Source organism: Medicago sativa, chromosome 1 (genome assembly GCF_051527215.1).
Source record: "Medicago sativa cultivar Bolivia chromosome 1, Bolivia_mono, whole genome shotgun sequence".
Lineage (NCBI taxonomy): Eukaryota > Viridiplantae > Streptophyta > Magnoliopsida > Fabales > Fabaceae > Medicago > Medicago sativa.
In genome coordinates this window covers 52,636,848-52,650,090 of record NC_140749.1, presented here as the reverse complement: position 1 = coordinate 52,650,090, position 13,243 = coordinate 52,636,848, and positions in this window count along the sequence as shown.

Sequence of the window (13,243 nt, the reverse complement as noted above, 5' to 3'; positions counted from 1 at the left end):
TTGCTTTAAAAGCACCTTAGTTTAAGCAAAGAAAATATGACAAAAAATTTGTCATCTTAAATAACACCTCTAATACATATGATATTTTAGCTTTATGATCACATATGACCTATGAGATTTGGTGTATACTTACTTGTCAAACTTGATTCTCACATTAGGTGCTGAATTTGTGAGAGAATGTGAGTTTCACCATCCTTATCTAAGGTCTAGATCCAAGAACAATATTAATATTATTCTTTAATTCCAAAATACCTAGTGCACCATCAATATCAAGTCTTTAAACAATAATATCAATTGCTAGCGGTATTTTACAATATTGATCAAACAATGACAATTTACTTTGACAAAGAATAAATTCTTATAATTGTCATATGTTTATCATAATGTATGTGAATGTAAACTCTTAAATACTTAAATGAGTTTACATTCACACAACATTAGTAAACATGTCAAAATTAATTAATTATAAGACACACAATTTATCTTTATTTGTAAATTAAAAGACAAAAACAAGATACCAAGCGCACCATTAAAACACAATCTTTTGACTGCTAAGAATTAATTGCAAGCGGTACTCTCAGTGCAACGATCAAATATTGGTAATAAGTCCTGTCAGATAATGGGTGCCTTTTGACATCCTCATTACCCACATGGAAAAACTTAATAAGTCTTGTCAGATAATGGGTGCCTTTTGACATCCTCATTACCCACATGAAAAATTTAAGAATTACCACATATTTATCATCACAAGTTGTAAATTAAAAGACCAAAAAACAAGATACCAAACGCACCGTTAAAACACAATCTTTTGACTGCTAAGAATTAACTGCAAACGGTAATCTCAATGCAATGATCAAATATGGTAATAAGTCCTGTCAGACAATGGGTGCCTTTTGACATCCTCATTATCCACATGGATAAAAGTTAAGAAGTCCTGTCAGATAATGGGTGCCTTTTGACATCCTCATCATCCACATGGAAAACTTAATAATTACCGCATATTTACCATCGCAGGTATGTAATTATTCGGCCAAGCTGTGCCTTCCTTTTGGCCGACTAAAACAGCTCGCATGAACAATTTCATACTACATCTTTTGTAATTCCAATTGAATCAAATCTACGCAACAGAGGTTACTTTTGCAACTTGTTGTTTCAACCAAAACAACCAAAATTACTAGACAATTCAATAAATGAATGGGAATGGTCTTAATTTTACAAGGCAGATGGGAAATGTCTTAAATTTACAAGGCACTACCGACATAATGTAGGCCGAATTAGTTCATTATGTTGCTAAGTAACCATAAGGTCACTCGACAACCCTTAAGTGTGAAGACAAATTCATGAATTTGAAAGAAGATGAAAGTCACAAATCACACCAATGTGTATATGACAATACTTAAGTGTGAAGACAAACTCACAAATTTGAAAGAAGATGCAAGTCACAAATCACACCAATGTGTGTATGACAATACATTTACATATATCGCATAAAAGCAACAAAAAAAAAAAACATAGCATGAAATATATTCAAAATGCATGATAAGACAAAATATTATTGTAGAAAACTTAATGACAATAAACGCTAACATCATAATCATGATATAAGAAAAATATTCAATTTCAAACCAAAAGAAAATTGAATCTTATATACACCAAAATATTCATGCCACAATTGATTCACATTACCAAATGATTCTTTAAACAAAATAAAACATAACTCTAGACTCAATTACTTCCTAAATAAGGAAACAAATTTTATATGTTTATAAATAAACAAACAAAACTAGAATCAATATGTTCAAAATTTAAAGAATCAAAACGTTATTTTCTATACAACCAAATGAGGACAACAATATTTTGAGATTCTTATTAACAGGCAACATATATCATAAATATATTTTAACTCTTTATTTGCCCACTTCTCAAAATAAATTTTATGTACAAAATCTTGTGAATCAATATCAAGTTCAAATAAAAATTAAGCTGTGAAATATGATAATGATATTAAAAATCATCTCAAATCAAATTTTTAAAACAAATCAAATTCAAATACTTATTTATTAACAATATATTTGTATTTGATATATCAAAGACTGAATAGATATAACAATAAAAAAAAAACTTTATAAATAAGTCAAACCGAAAGATTTGTTTAAAGATTTCCAAAATTTAAATCTGATTATACGAAGTATCTTTCAATTCACAAATTTTATTTCAAATGGATATGGAACCATATATATATCCATAAAACAAAACAAAAACAAAAAATACCGAGAAGGTTTTCTGGATTTGTTTCATATTCAAAATTAATGATATCAAATTCACATTGAGGTCCTTGTAAGTCATCCTCTCATAAATCTTATATGTATTTACACACATAATGAACAAAAAACCAAATAGCTTAGTACGACGTTGCTTTCGAATGAATTAGAAAAAAAAGAAAAAAAACGATCCATGAAAGTTGATTCAAATTCAAAACTGAAATAAGATGAATCAACAAACAAAAAAAAAGCATAACAAAAAATAGAATGAAGATATGCAATTTAGTATGAAGATGTCACATGCAATTAATCAAGGGACAATTTTCGGTCAACAGCCAAGAAAAGTGAATAATCCACATGAACAAACAGCATAGGCTTTGATAAATATTGACCGAGGAAAAAAGCATTATAATTGTCAGAAGATTAAAGGTATCGATAACAAGAAAAAGCTCAATATTTCTCAATATTTTTGAGACCGATTCAAAAAAAAATAAAATAAATGGAACACCACTTGTTGGCATCGATCAACACAGTGAAACAAAATAACTTTCTTGTTTTCAATTGAATTTCAACAAAGACGTGGATCACATTAACAACTAAAAGTCATATACAGTATGCATAATGAAACATGAATATGCCAAGGAGAAAAAAATGAAGTCACCGAATCCAAAAATATATGAATTTGTATCGATGCAAAATTAAAAAAACAAAACCAAGGCCATTCATGACATAATAAAAGCAACAGGTCTCAAATACATGGCTTGCATAAACTAATTGAATCAACAGTATCATGTATATATATCAAGAATCGATGAACAAGGTCACAAAAAATGTATCGATCAAAAAAAGAAAACAACCTATGCTTTAATAAACAACCCATAACCATACAAAGTCATCGCTTGAAGAAATAAGGCAACAGTCATTCATCGATGATATATACATGTCAATCGAAACACATAAATTGCATAAAATCCAATAAACCAAACATGAAGTGGCTCTGATACCACTTGTTGGAAATTTAGGTCTTAATTCATAAAACATGTTCAATACAAAATAAAAGTACAGCGGAAGCAAATTAATCATTGAACATGAATATGATCGGATCTACGACATGTTTGATTTATCAAGGATATTAAGAATTAGGTATTAGGAATACCTGGATGAAGCTTTGATGACATCCCTCTCAACAACAACGAGGAGAAACGATCTGAAATACACAACATAGGTTAGCGGCGGCTGATTTGGTTCTTCCTCAACCGGTACCTTTATGCCTCAAGTTCTCTTCAGATGGGGAGAAGAGAGAGTTCGCCGTGTACGGTGTATTGGGGACCATAGCCTCTTTTATATTGGATGGCCATTAGGGTTTCCCATTATTCCGTTAATGGGCCATCCGGACATCCACTCATTGAGTCCATATCAACTAATTAAATAATTAATTATCCAAAATAGAAATCTAATTAGCCTTATTACTTAATTTGATCACTAATCAATTAAGGCTCTAAATTGATAAATAACTAATATAATTATTATTACGATATTTGCCCACATAATGTTATTGGAATATTATTAAATAATAAAATATTCCAACATTTCTTCCTTCAATTTTTTGGTTAAGCATCAAGTGAAATTGTCGTCCTTGTCTGCATAATGTTTAACTATTTAGTTCACATCATCTTCAATGTCACTCCAAAGTTGGCCAAGCATATGAATGTCTTTTGCATTTTTAATCACAAATTTGGCAAGTGCTCCAAACTATAACAAGTAATAAAGTAGAAGTTATTGTTTTCACATATATTGTTGTCAACGAAACATTTTGCTATACCTATTTAATTTAAGACAACATTAAAGGGGTTTAAGGGTTTGAACTTTTGATTTGTCAATGCGAGAAGTAGTTGTTTGCAAAAAAGTAAAAGTTTTGTTTCAGAGGTTAGACAATGATTAGGATTCTTCAAATCACATCTGTCTTCTTTGTTGGATTAATGGAATATTTAATACCAATTATGATTAAGCGCCTGATAAACGACATGTCAATTATGAAACTGTGATTGATTTGTAGATTTACTTATCTGTAAATATGCTTAACTAGAGCTGTACTAAGTAAATTCTCTAATGATGAATCACAAATCAAACATCATACTCAGAAACCCTAAAATGTCAGATTAAGATAAATAAGCAATTCTCAATTATAGTTCTTGTTTGACTTAAAGCAATCTAAGACAACCTTTTACTAAAACCTAGAGATCATACATGATATCCATAGGTGTTTATTTTTTCCTAAACTCTGCAATAGATACAATTATGACTTATTTGTGCTTAAAGGTCCATAAGCATTACAACCATAGTTTTAAAAACCGGCTCGGTTGTCGACTCGGCAAGGGTACTGGGTCACTGGTCGAACTGCATAATAGAACCAAATTAAATCGGATGACTCAGTTAAATAACTCGGTCTCTATTTAATTTTGTATAGGTATTAAACATGATTGAATTGGATGACTCGGTTGCTAATAGTCCAAGTTTTCTAAATTCCCTAGAAATTTTCAATTTCCTAAATTATATTTTGCCCACTTCGTTTCATAATTTTTTTCCGTGATTCATTGCCCTTTTAAAATTCCAATTTTATCTTTAATTTAAAATTAATAACAATATATTTTTAGAAAAAAGTTAATAACAATATTATGCTAAAATTTTCTTTAAAAAAAAAATTATTCCAATTTAGTATGCTACTGCTATCTACAGTAAAAATGTAAAAAAATTGCTTTTCTGACATAAGAAACTTCCTAAAAACACAAGTAAAATACCAATTTACCCTTAGAGGTAGTTAACTGCCGTTGGGAGACACGGCAGCAGTTAACAACTGCTGAGGTCAGCGGTAGTTAACTACCGCTACAGCCATCGGTAGTTAACTGCTGCAGCATTCTTGGCTCAATTTCCAGCAGCTTTCTCCTTCCCTTTTTCCCCACATTTGAACATGTTTCATACATACCATTTTAAACACATTTTTTCACTCTTTTTCATCCAATTGCAAATTCATCAATATAAAATGTACGAAATAATGTTTAACATGATAAAAATAAAGCGCAAGAAATAATATAAAACGTACGAAAATGTCATAGAAATATGAAACGGTACGAAACATTTCATAATAATACATCACCATCATCATAGTCAAAATGTAAAATAAAAAAAAAAAAAGCCTAATCAGAATCAACCCTACTGCCTACGATGCCTATGCCCCCTGCGCTGCCTGACAATCTGATACATAAGGGCAGCGCGACCAGTACTGCCAATCCGGATCATCTCCTGCACCAGCTCCTCTTTAGTCATCTCGGCGCTCATGGCCACAGCATTATCAGCCATCTGCACGACATCCCTGATGATCGTCAGTGTGTCAGGCAGCTCTCTGGCATGCTCCTCCTATATAAGCTGCTCTCGGTTCGCCGATCTGGGAGGAGATCCTTCATCAGGTGGGATAATCCGAGGGTGAGAGACTTTGGCATACCAAGCCATATAGCCAGGATCATGATGCCATGCTCTCTTTCACACCTCTCTCCCCAATTAGTATAGAACCACGGACTGGGGTCTATCAACAAAGTAGCCAGCATCTCCTTAGGCATCTCAGGGACATCTGACGAATGTCTAGGGATGTCCTGTATAAAGCCAAAATGCCTCTTAACCCGCTCAGGTAAGTGACGGTACACCCTCTCCTTCCCGCACATAAGCCATCCCGAGTAAGTGACAAGCTGAAAAGGGTGCATCTATCTGTGATCATCATATGTAGACCACCTCACATCATCCACATCTAAGTGATCCAGGAGTATGCGGTAATGGTGCACAACTGTATTCCCTCTGCTAGCAAGCCATCTCCCCGCACATGGTCTCTCCGGCTTCCAGCTATTGTTTTTCTTCCTTGGGTACGGACCTGGCAGATGCTCCAAAATTCATCCCTGCAACAAAAAAATAATACACAAAAATAAATATTCGAATTAAATATTAAATAAATATAACAAAATGATAAATAAATTATATAAAAACTTCACAAAAATATTAAAATAAAATCCAAAGTAAATGTAGTCGAACATAGGGAAAAAAATCTAACATGATGATAAAAATTATAAAATAAATTCATAGATAAATGAAGTTAAATATTAAATTATTACCATAAGAAGGGTCACACAACCAGTCATCGTCTTGTTACGCAGACAAACAGAATCATCAAGGTAATCATATAGGTAAATTAAGGTCATCCCTCCCCATTACCACTTCTCAATCGCATGCAAGTCCACCATACAATCGAGATATACCAAGTTGACGTGTCTGTTCGTTTTGTTAGTGAACAACGCACTACCGACGAGATATAAAAGAAAACTCCTCACAAACCTCCTATCTCTCTCCAGCATCTCCTCCCTCATCTGTGGGTGCTCCAGCTGTCTAGCCTCTGTCAGGTGGGATTTCTAAAGCCGTTTCAGTGCGGTATAACTAATATGAGCACCATACTCACTCTTTGACTCAGCACGAGCAGTAACATCTGACATGCCCAACAACCTGGTCATCTATGTAATCCCATGTTCCCGATCCACTATCGGATCATGGTCCAGCATGCGGCCCTAAATAGGTAGGTGGAGGAGATTAGACACATCATCCAAAGTGATCGTCATCTCCCACATAGGTAGATGAAAACTACTGGTCTCCGTGTGCTACCTCTCGCACAGAGCACATACCATGGCATGGGTCACGCTCGAATACCCGGTGTATATCAGATCATGTAAGCCAGAAGCCTCAAACCCTCCTCCGACTTAGAAAGCTCTCTCACCTTTCTCCCTAAATTTATACACTTATACTCCTGATCATACCACTTCTGAAAATCAAATCAATTAAAACATTATCACTACATTTAATACGTAATAACTAAATAACTAAATTACCCGTCTAAATTTAATAAAACATTTTAACATTTAAATCACCTAAAACTAAATTACTAACATTTTATACTTAACAACTAAATCACTTAAAACATTTAACATTTAATAAAACATTTTAACATTTAAATCACCTAAAACTAAATCACTAACATTTTATACTTAATAACTAAATAACTAAATCACCTAAAACATTTTAACAGGTAATTTTCTTTTAAGAATTTAAACACTTACATCATTATGGTTCACCCAAAGAGGGATCGTCACGTGCTTCGCGTAGTCGGACAACAATAGCGTGGTCTCGGGATCTCCAGGAAAAGGAGGCCCTGCAACAGGCACGACCAATGCCACCTCATCACGACGACTTCGCACAGGCTTGGGATCAGGCTCAAGCGCAATCGCATGCACCTCCTCATCCTCATCATCCTCGGCCACATCATCCTCAGCCTCTGCCATATCCTTGGCCTCTGCCACCTCCTCTGTCATAATGAGATGCCTCCTCCTCCTCCGGCTGATAAAACATAGCCTCCTCCTCCATCCGATCATATCCCTCAAATCCCTCCGCATACCCGGCATACTCATGTGCTTGTGTCGGATCAACCACCTGGGACTAATCCATCTGTGACTGTGAGCTATCTCCAACTAGCCTCGCGTCCCTAAGCATTTGGGTCTTTGGGACACACGGGTTTTGCTCCTCCCGCTCTTTCCGAGCGCTAGCGGTAGTCGCTTGTTTACCTTTGCGCATCTTGGCCTCTCTATTATGTCGTTACTGCTCATCCTCCTCCCCATATCTGCACAAAAACAAATTATAAATAACATAAATAAGTGGACAATGTATTTAGGCATTTCCTACAAACTATACACTTTTACGGTAACACAACCTAAGACATGGAACAATGGATCTAACCCTCACATTATACACAACACCAAAATGCAAGTAACATATCGCCAAAACAAAGTTATGCATTCATCAAACGTAATATAACATATATACATTCATCATACTTTATGTAACGTATAACATTATGTAATTCTTCAAACTTGCCAAAAAATTTAAAAATCCAAGCTTAGAATCATTATAACATATATAAATTATAAAATTTAACATATTTGCAATGAAATTACACAAAAAAAGCATGATTATCTCACTTAGGCATTTCATCAAACACCTTAAGTGCATTCTAAATTAGTAGCATAATTAGTGAAATTTCAACTTCTAAACAACTACATTGTACCTATACTTACTCTAATCAACAATTTCAGCAAAAACAATACATTAAAACATCTAAACCATGCTTAATTTGCAATTTTCTAACCTAACCTAAACACTAAAATTTTGCTAAAATTATAAAAACTAACACCCTAAACAACCTACATTGCATGTAAATAGGAAGAAAAGAACTTACTTGTGATTTAATTGAAGAAATTGGGTTCAAATCCATGCAATTGAAGTTTGGAGAAATTTGGAAGAAAGAGTTGAGTAGTGTTGTGTTTCTGGAAAATGGAATACTGATGCTTCTGTTCTTGTTTATTCGCAAAAGGTAGCGGTAGTTAACTACCACTGGCATCAATGACTGTTAACTGTTGTCGGTTAGCAGAACGGTAGTTAACTACCGCTGGGGGTATTTTGAAATTTTCCATTTGTTAATATGACATTTTTGAAGTCAGAACAGCAACAGAACCTTTTATGTATCATTAACCCAACCCTTTGTAAAAGGCCCAATTTTTATTTAATTTCAACCCTAGCCTCTCATCTTTTAGTAGTATATTTCTTTTCCAGGTATTATTCACGTCGTCGCACTATGCAAACAGATTCAATGAAGAACAATGTTTTTTCATCTCTTTATCAAGTTGCACACAATCAGTTTATAGTTGTTTGAGTGCTTTGAAATTAAATGAACAATGCTGCGAATTAGTTTCAAAGATGTCGAACAGTTCCTTCTTCTCTTCTTCTCCATTGGTTTTGCCTTTTTATTTTATTTTATCATCAGACCTGTTCCGGTTCGACAAAACCGTCGAGTCACCTATTTTTACACGCTTTCTCCTAGTCACACTGGTTTGCACCGGTTTAAGTGCATAGACGATCCAACTGACAACTCAAATCGGTTACCCTTTCGGTTCTCGGTCGGACCAGTTCGACCGGCCGGTCCGGTCCGATTTTTAAAACTATAATTACAACTATCGGAACAATTAAAAATTAAATAAGAACTCAAATCATAACTGAATAAAGAGTACATTAAATAATTCTAACTTAGAATCCTAATCTTAGAAAGTTTAGTTGCTCATGGCAACATAATACATAAACAAGAAAGAAATACGAAACATACTCTCAAGGGAGAAAGTTGGGAGAAACCCTATCTTCCTCCTCCTTGATGATAGCATTGCTCCATGCCTTCACCTTGCACCGTCTGGTTTCTAAATGAATAAAGTGTTTGCAAGTGGTCTCTCTATATAAGCAAGTTTAGAACTATATTCTTGGGATTTTTCCACTGATCTTGGCTTGAAAAATAAGTCAGAAAGCAAAATTACCAGGTACCTTGTGCCTGGGGCGCATGAGGTTAACCTTGGGGCGCATGAACCAAACCTTGGCCAGAAAATGTTGTTTTTCTTCATTCTTTTAACGATCTTCTTCCATGCTTTCATCTTGGAACTTGGGACATTATTTTCCCACATTGTATTGTCTTAAAAAACCTAATTGAAATCCTTTGTTCTTCATTCTTTTGCCTCCATAATTCCATGCGATGTGTTTTGATTTTCTGATTTACACAGTTTCTTACTAAAATGACTCAAAACACCTATGAAATTTCCGAGAAGAAATAGAATTACATGGACTCATGGAAAAATACAAAATGTCCCATAAACAATGAGCAACTCCTCTAAAAACATCTTTAAAATGACCTCAAACTCGAGCAAAAGTTATATTTAAACTATCATCAAATATCTTGTCATCAATTGTTGGATTGAGCTCTTAATTGTATGATCAACCATGATCATGTGTTTCACATGAGAGGACTTAGTATTACTTTGTGTTTTAGGAACAAATTCTTTCTATGTTTGATAAAAGTTTTTAGAATTTAGTCATAGATGAATAGATACAAATTATAGCATATCATCAATAACATAGAATGAATAAGAAACCGTGTACCTTGAATTATGTTCATGAGCGATAACCGCCAACAAATATGAGAGGGATGACTACCCTCATCCCGTTTGGCTGCAGGGTTTCACCGTAATGGTCAGAATGCTTAACCGTCTGATGGGATGACGTTTAAATAGCTAAACGGCTGAAGGCAGGGACCTCTCATTGGGCTTAGCTAAATGGTCCAACCCATCATGGTCCATTTAGAAAGAATAGCCCAATCACACATATTCATCAATTAATTAGTGCTCAACACAATATACCATAATTTATATTATAATATTAACGTATAATAATTGATTATTGTCAATCCATAATTGATTAATTAAATAATTAATCCAACAATGTTTTGATATCTCTAGGTTCAAAATTATATATGTGCTACTGGTTCCTCAAGCCCTTCCCTTCATTTTGTATATTTCCAGCAAGATCTCGATTAGTAGCCACATGCTTCTGATGATCGTCCCGATCTTCATGAGTCTAAGCTTCATGAAATTCATATATGGATAAATTATTGTCCTTTTCACCCTCATAAACATTTACATTGTTTTTATGGTGCAATTGTTGAACTAGTGGTTCAAAATCCTTTTACGAATGTTGACAATAATCTCATATGTGTTTAGTTTGATATGCAAAAAGAAATAGGTGTTGAACTTATTTCCTGCATTTTCATTATGATCAAGAGATCTTTCAATAACTTTCTGCGAAGCTTTACGACATTATACATAATCAGAGTCTGTTTTTATTAACTCTTGTTATCTATCTTAACATTGTTTTGGTTTTCGTTATTTCCATAAGAGTGCAATTTATGGCATTGAGCAATGAATTCACCAAGCATTTGACATTTAGGGAAATATTGAGGAAGATTTCAGTTTAAAAAAATTTCGAAGAAGATTTTCATAGATTACCTCCACGAAGAAAGTGTAGTCTTCTTTCTCAACCATTATTTCTTCATTTAAATTTTATCTAAAAGATTAGGATCTACCATGATTCTTGCATAATGTCCAAACACGATTCTTGGTTGATTTATCCAAAGATGTATAAAAGTATGCCAACCCTTCTTGCTATTTCATGCAACACTTTTGGGATCTAATACTCTCGTGGAAGGTTAATTAAACATATCCAAACTTGTGCATGACTTTGTCTTTGCGTATGAGGATTGAAATATGTTGTCCATTTTGATGATCATACTAAACCTAGCATTACATTCATAGTGCCTACTACCCAAGTCTTTCACATCATTGTCCAAGCATTTCCCATAAGGTTGTTAGCTTTTGAGTAAGCTCATGTTCTGTAACACCCACGTCGTGGCTTTCGATATCCCGCTAGGTGGATACGAAAGGTTCCTGACCTAAGGGGAACGGTTTAAGCCGCAAGGGACCCCCACGACAATAGTAGGAACCGAAACACATCGGAATGAGAGGGATCCGGAGGCCGTGTAGGTATGGGACTACATGGTTGAAGGAAGGCTTATAAGAATTGTTAGGTACTACCCATATCAACAAGATGCATCTTCTTTTCGGGAGCTCAATCCATAGGAACTCCATAGTTAAGCGTGCTTGGCTTGGAGTAGTACTAGGATGGGTGACCTACCGGGAAGTTTCCCGGTAAGCATGTGAGTGAGGACAAAGCATGCTGAAAAGACTCGTGTTGGTTTGTGGGGTTAGTCGGCAATCCTGTAAGCAGTCTGGGATGTTACATGTTCAGTTAAAGGCTTGTCACTGTTGGAACAAAATGTGTTTAACAATAAACCTTAAGTCATTGTTAGACTATAAATAGAGCAGCCATCAAGCTTGTATAATCATCTTTTGTTCTCTGAAATAATAAGTGACAATTGTTTCTTTGAATAAAAGTTCTCCTTTATTTTATTTTATTTTATGTTCTTCTTCTTCTTCTTCTTCTTCTTCTTCTTCTTCTTCTTCTTCTTCTTCTTCTCTTCTATGTCTACAATGAACATGAGTGACTAGACTCTTCTTGTCTTGGGATTGTTGGATGAGTCTAATGATGTAATCCCTATCAAACCAAACCTTGAACATTAATATTATGTACATGTTATTTTCTAATCTAATTTCACCATTTTTATAATGAATTAACAAGTATCAAATTTATAAAGCGACGGCGGAGGGTTAGTACTAGTTAATTCATAATCACAAATATCAAGCAATGGATCGAAAGATGAAGTTTTGATATTGGAACAAGTGAAATTAGACAAGGATTGGAAAACATGAAAATAGTCTGGCAAACCTTGAGACAATAAAGTTTCGAGCTTCAAGGATTTAAATAGCAATCAACCATGAAAATAGGTGTGGTTGTTAGAGAAACACACTCACCGAGACCGAAAGGATATGTGATAGGCTAAAAAGAAACTTGTCTTTAGAAAATTGGTTCAACATAAGGTTCAAGGTTTAGGGTTTGGTTTGAGAAGGATTTGTTACCATGACAAACCAATAATCCCAAGGCACTTTTATTATTATTATTATTATTATTATTTTAAACCGTTAAAATCCCAACTTTTCTATTAAACTCTTTTCTAATCATTCAATAAAGGTTAATTGAATTCAACAACTCCCTGCTGGAACGATACTCTTTATTACTACACCGGTAAACCGTGCACTTGCCGATTTAATACATCAGTAATCTTGTGCTACATGTCCTGTTTTGTTTATGACAACTTCACCTTGTTCATTAAGCTTGTTTCAGAACACCCATTTTATTCCAATAATGTTATTCTGAGATGGTTTAGTAACCAGATCCCAGACATCATTTCTTTGAAACTGATTAAGTTCCTCTTGCATTGCAACTATCCATCCATCATCATAAAGTGCTACATCAACAGAATTTGGCTCAATCATTGACAGAAGTACCAACATTGAATCTTTTTGTATGAAGGATGACATTGTCTTTCCAGGAATGTCTTTGTTTCCAAT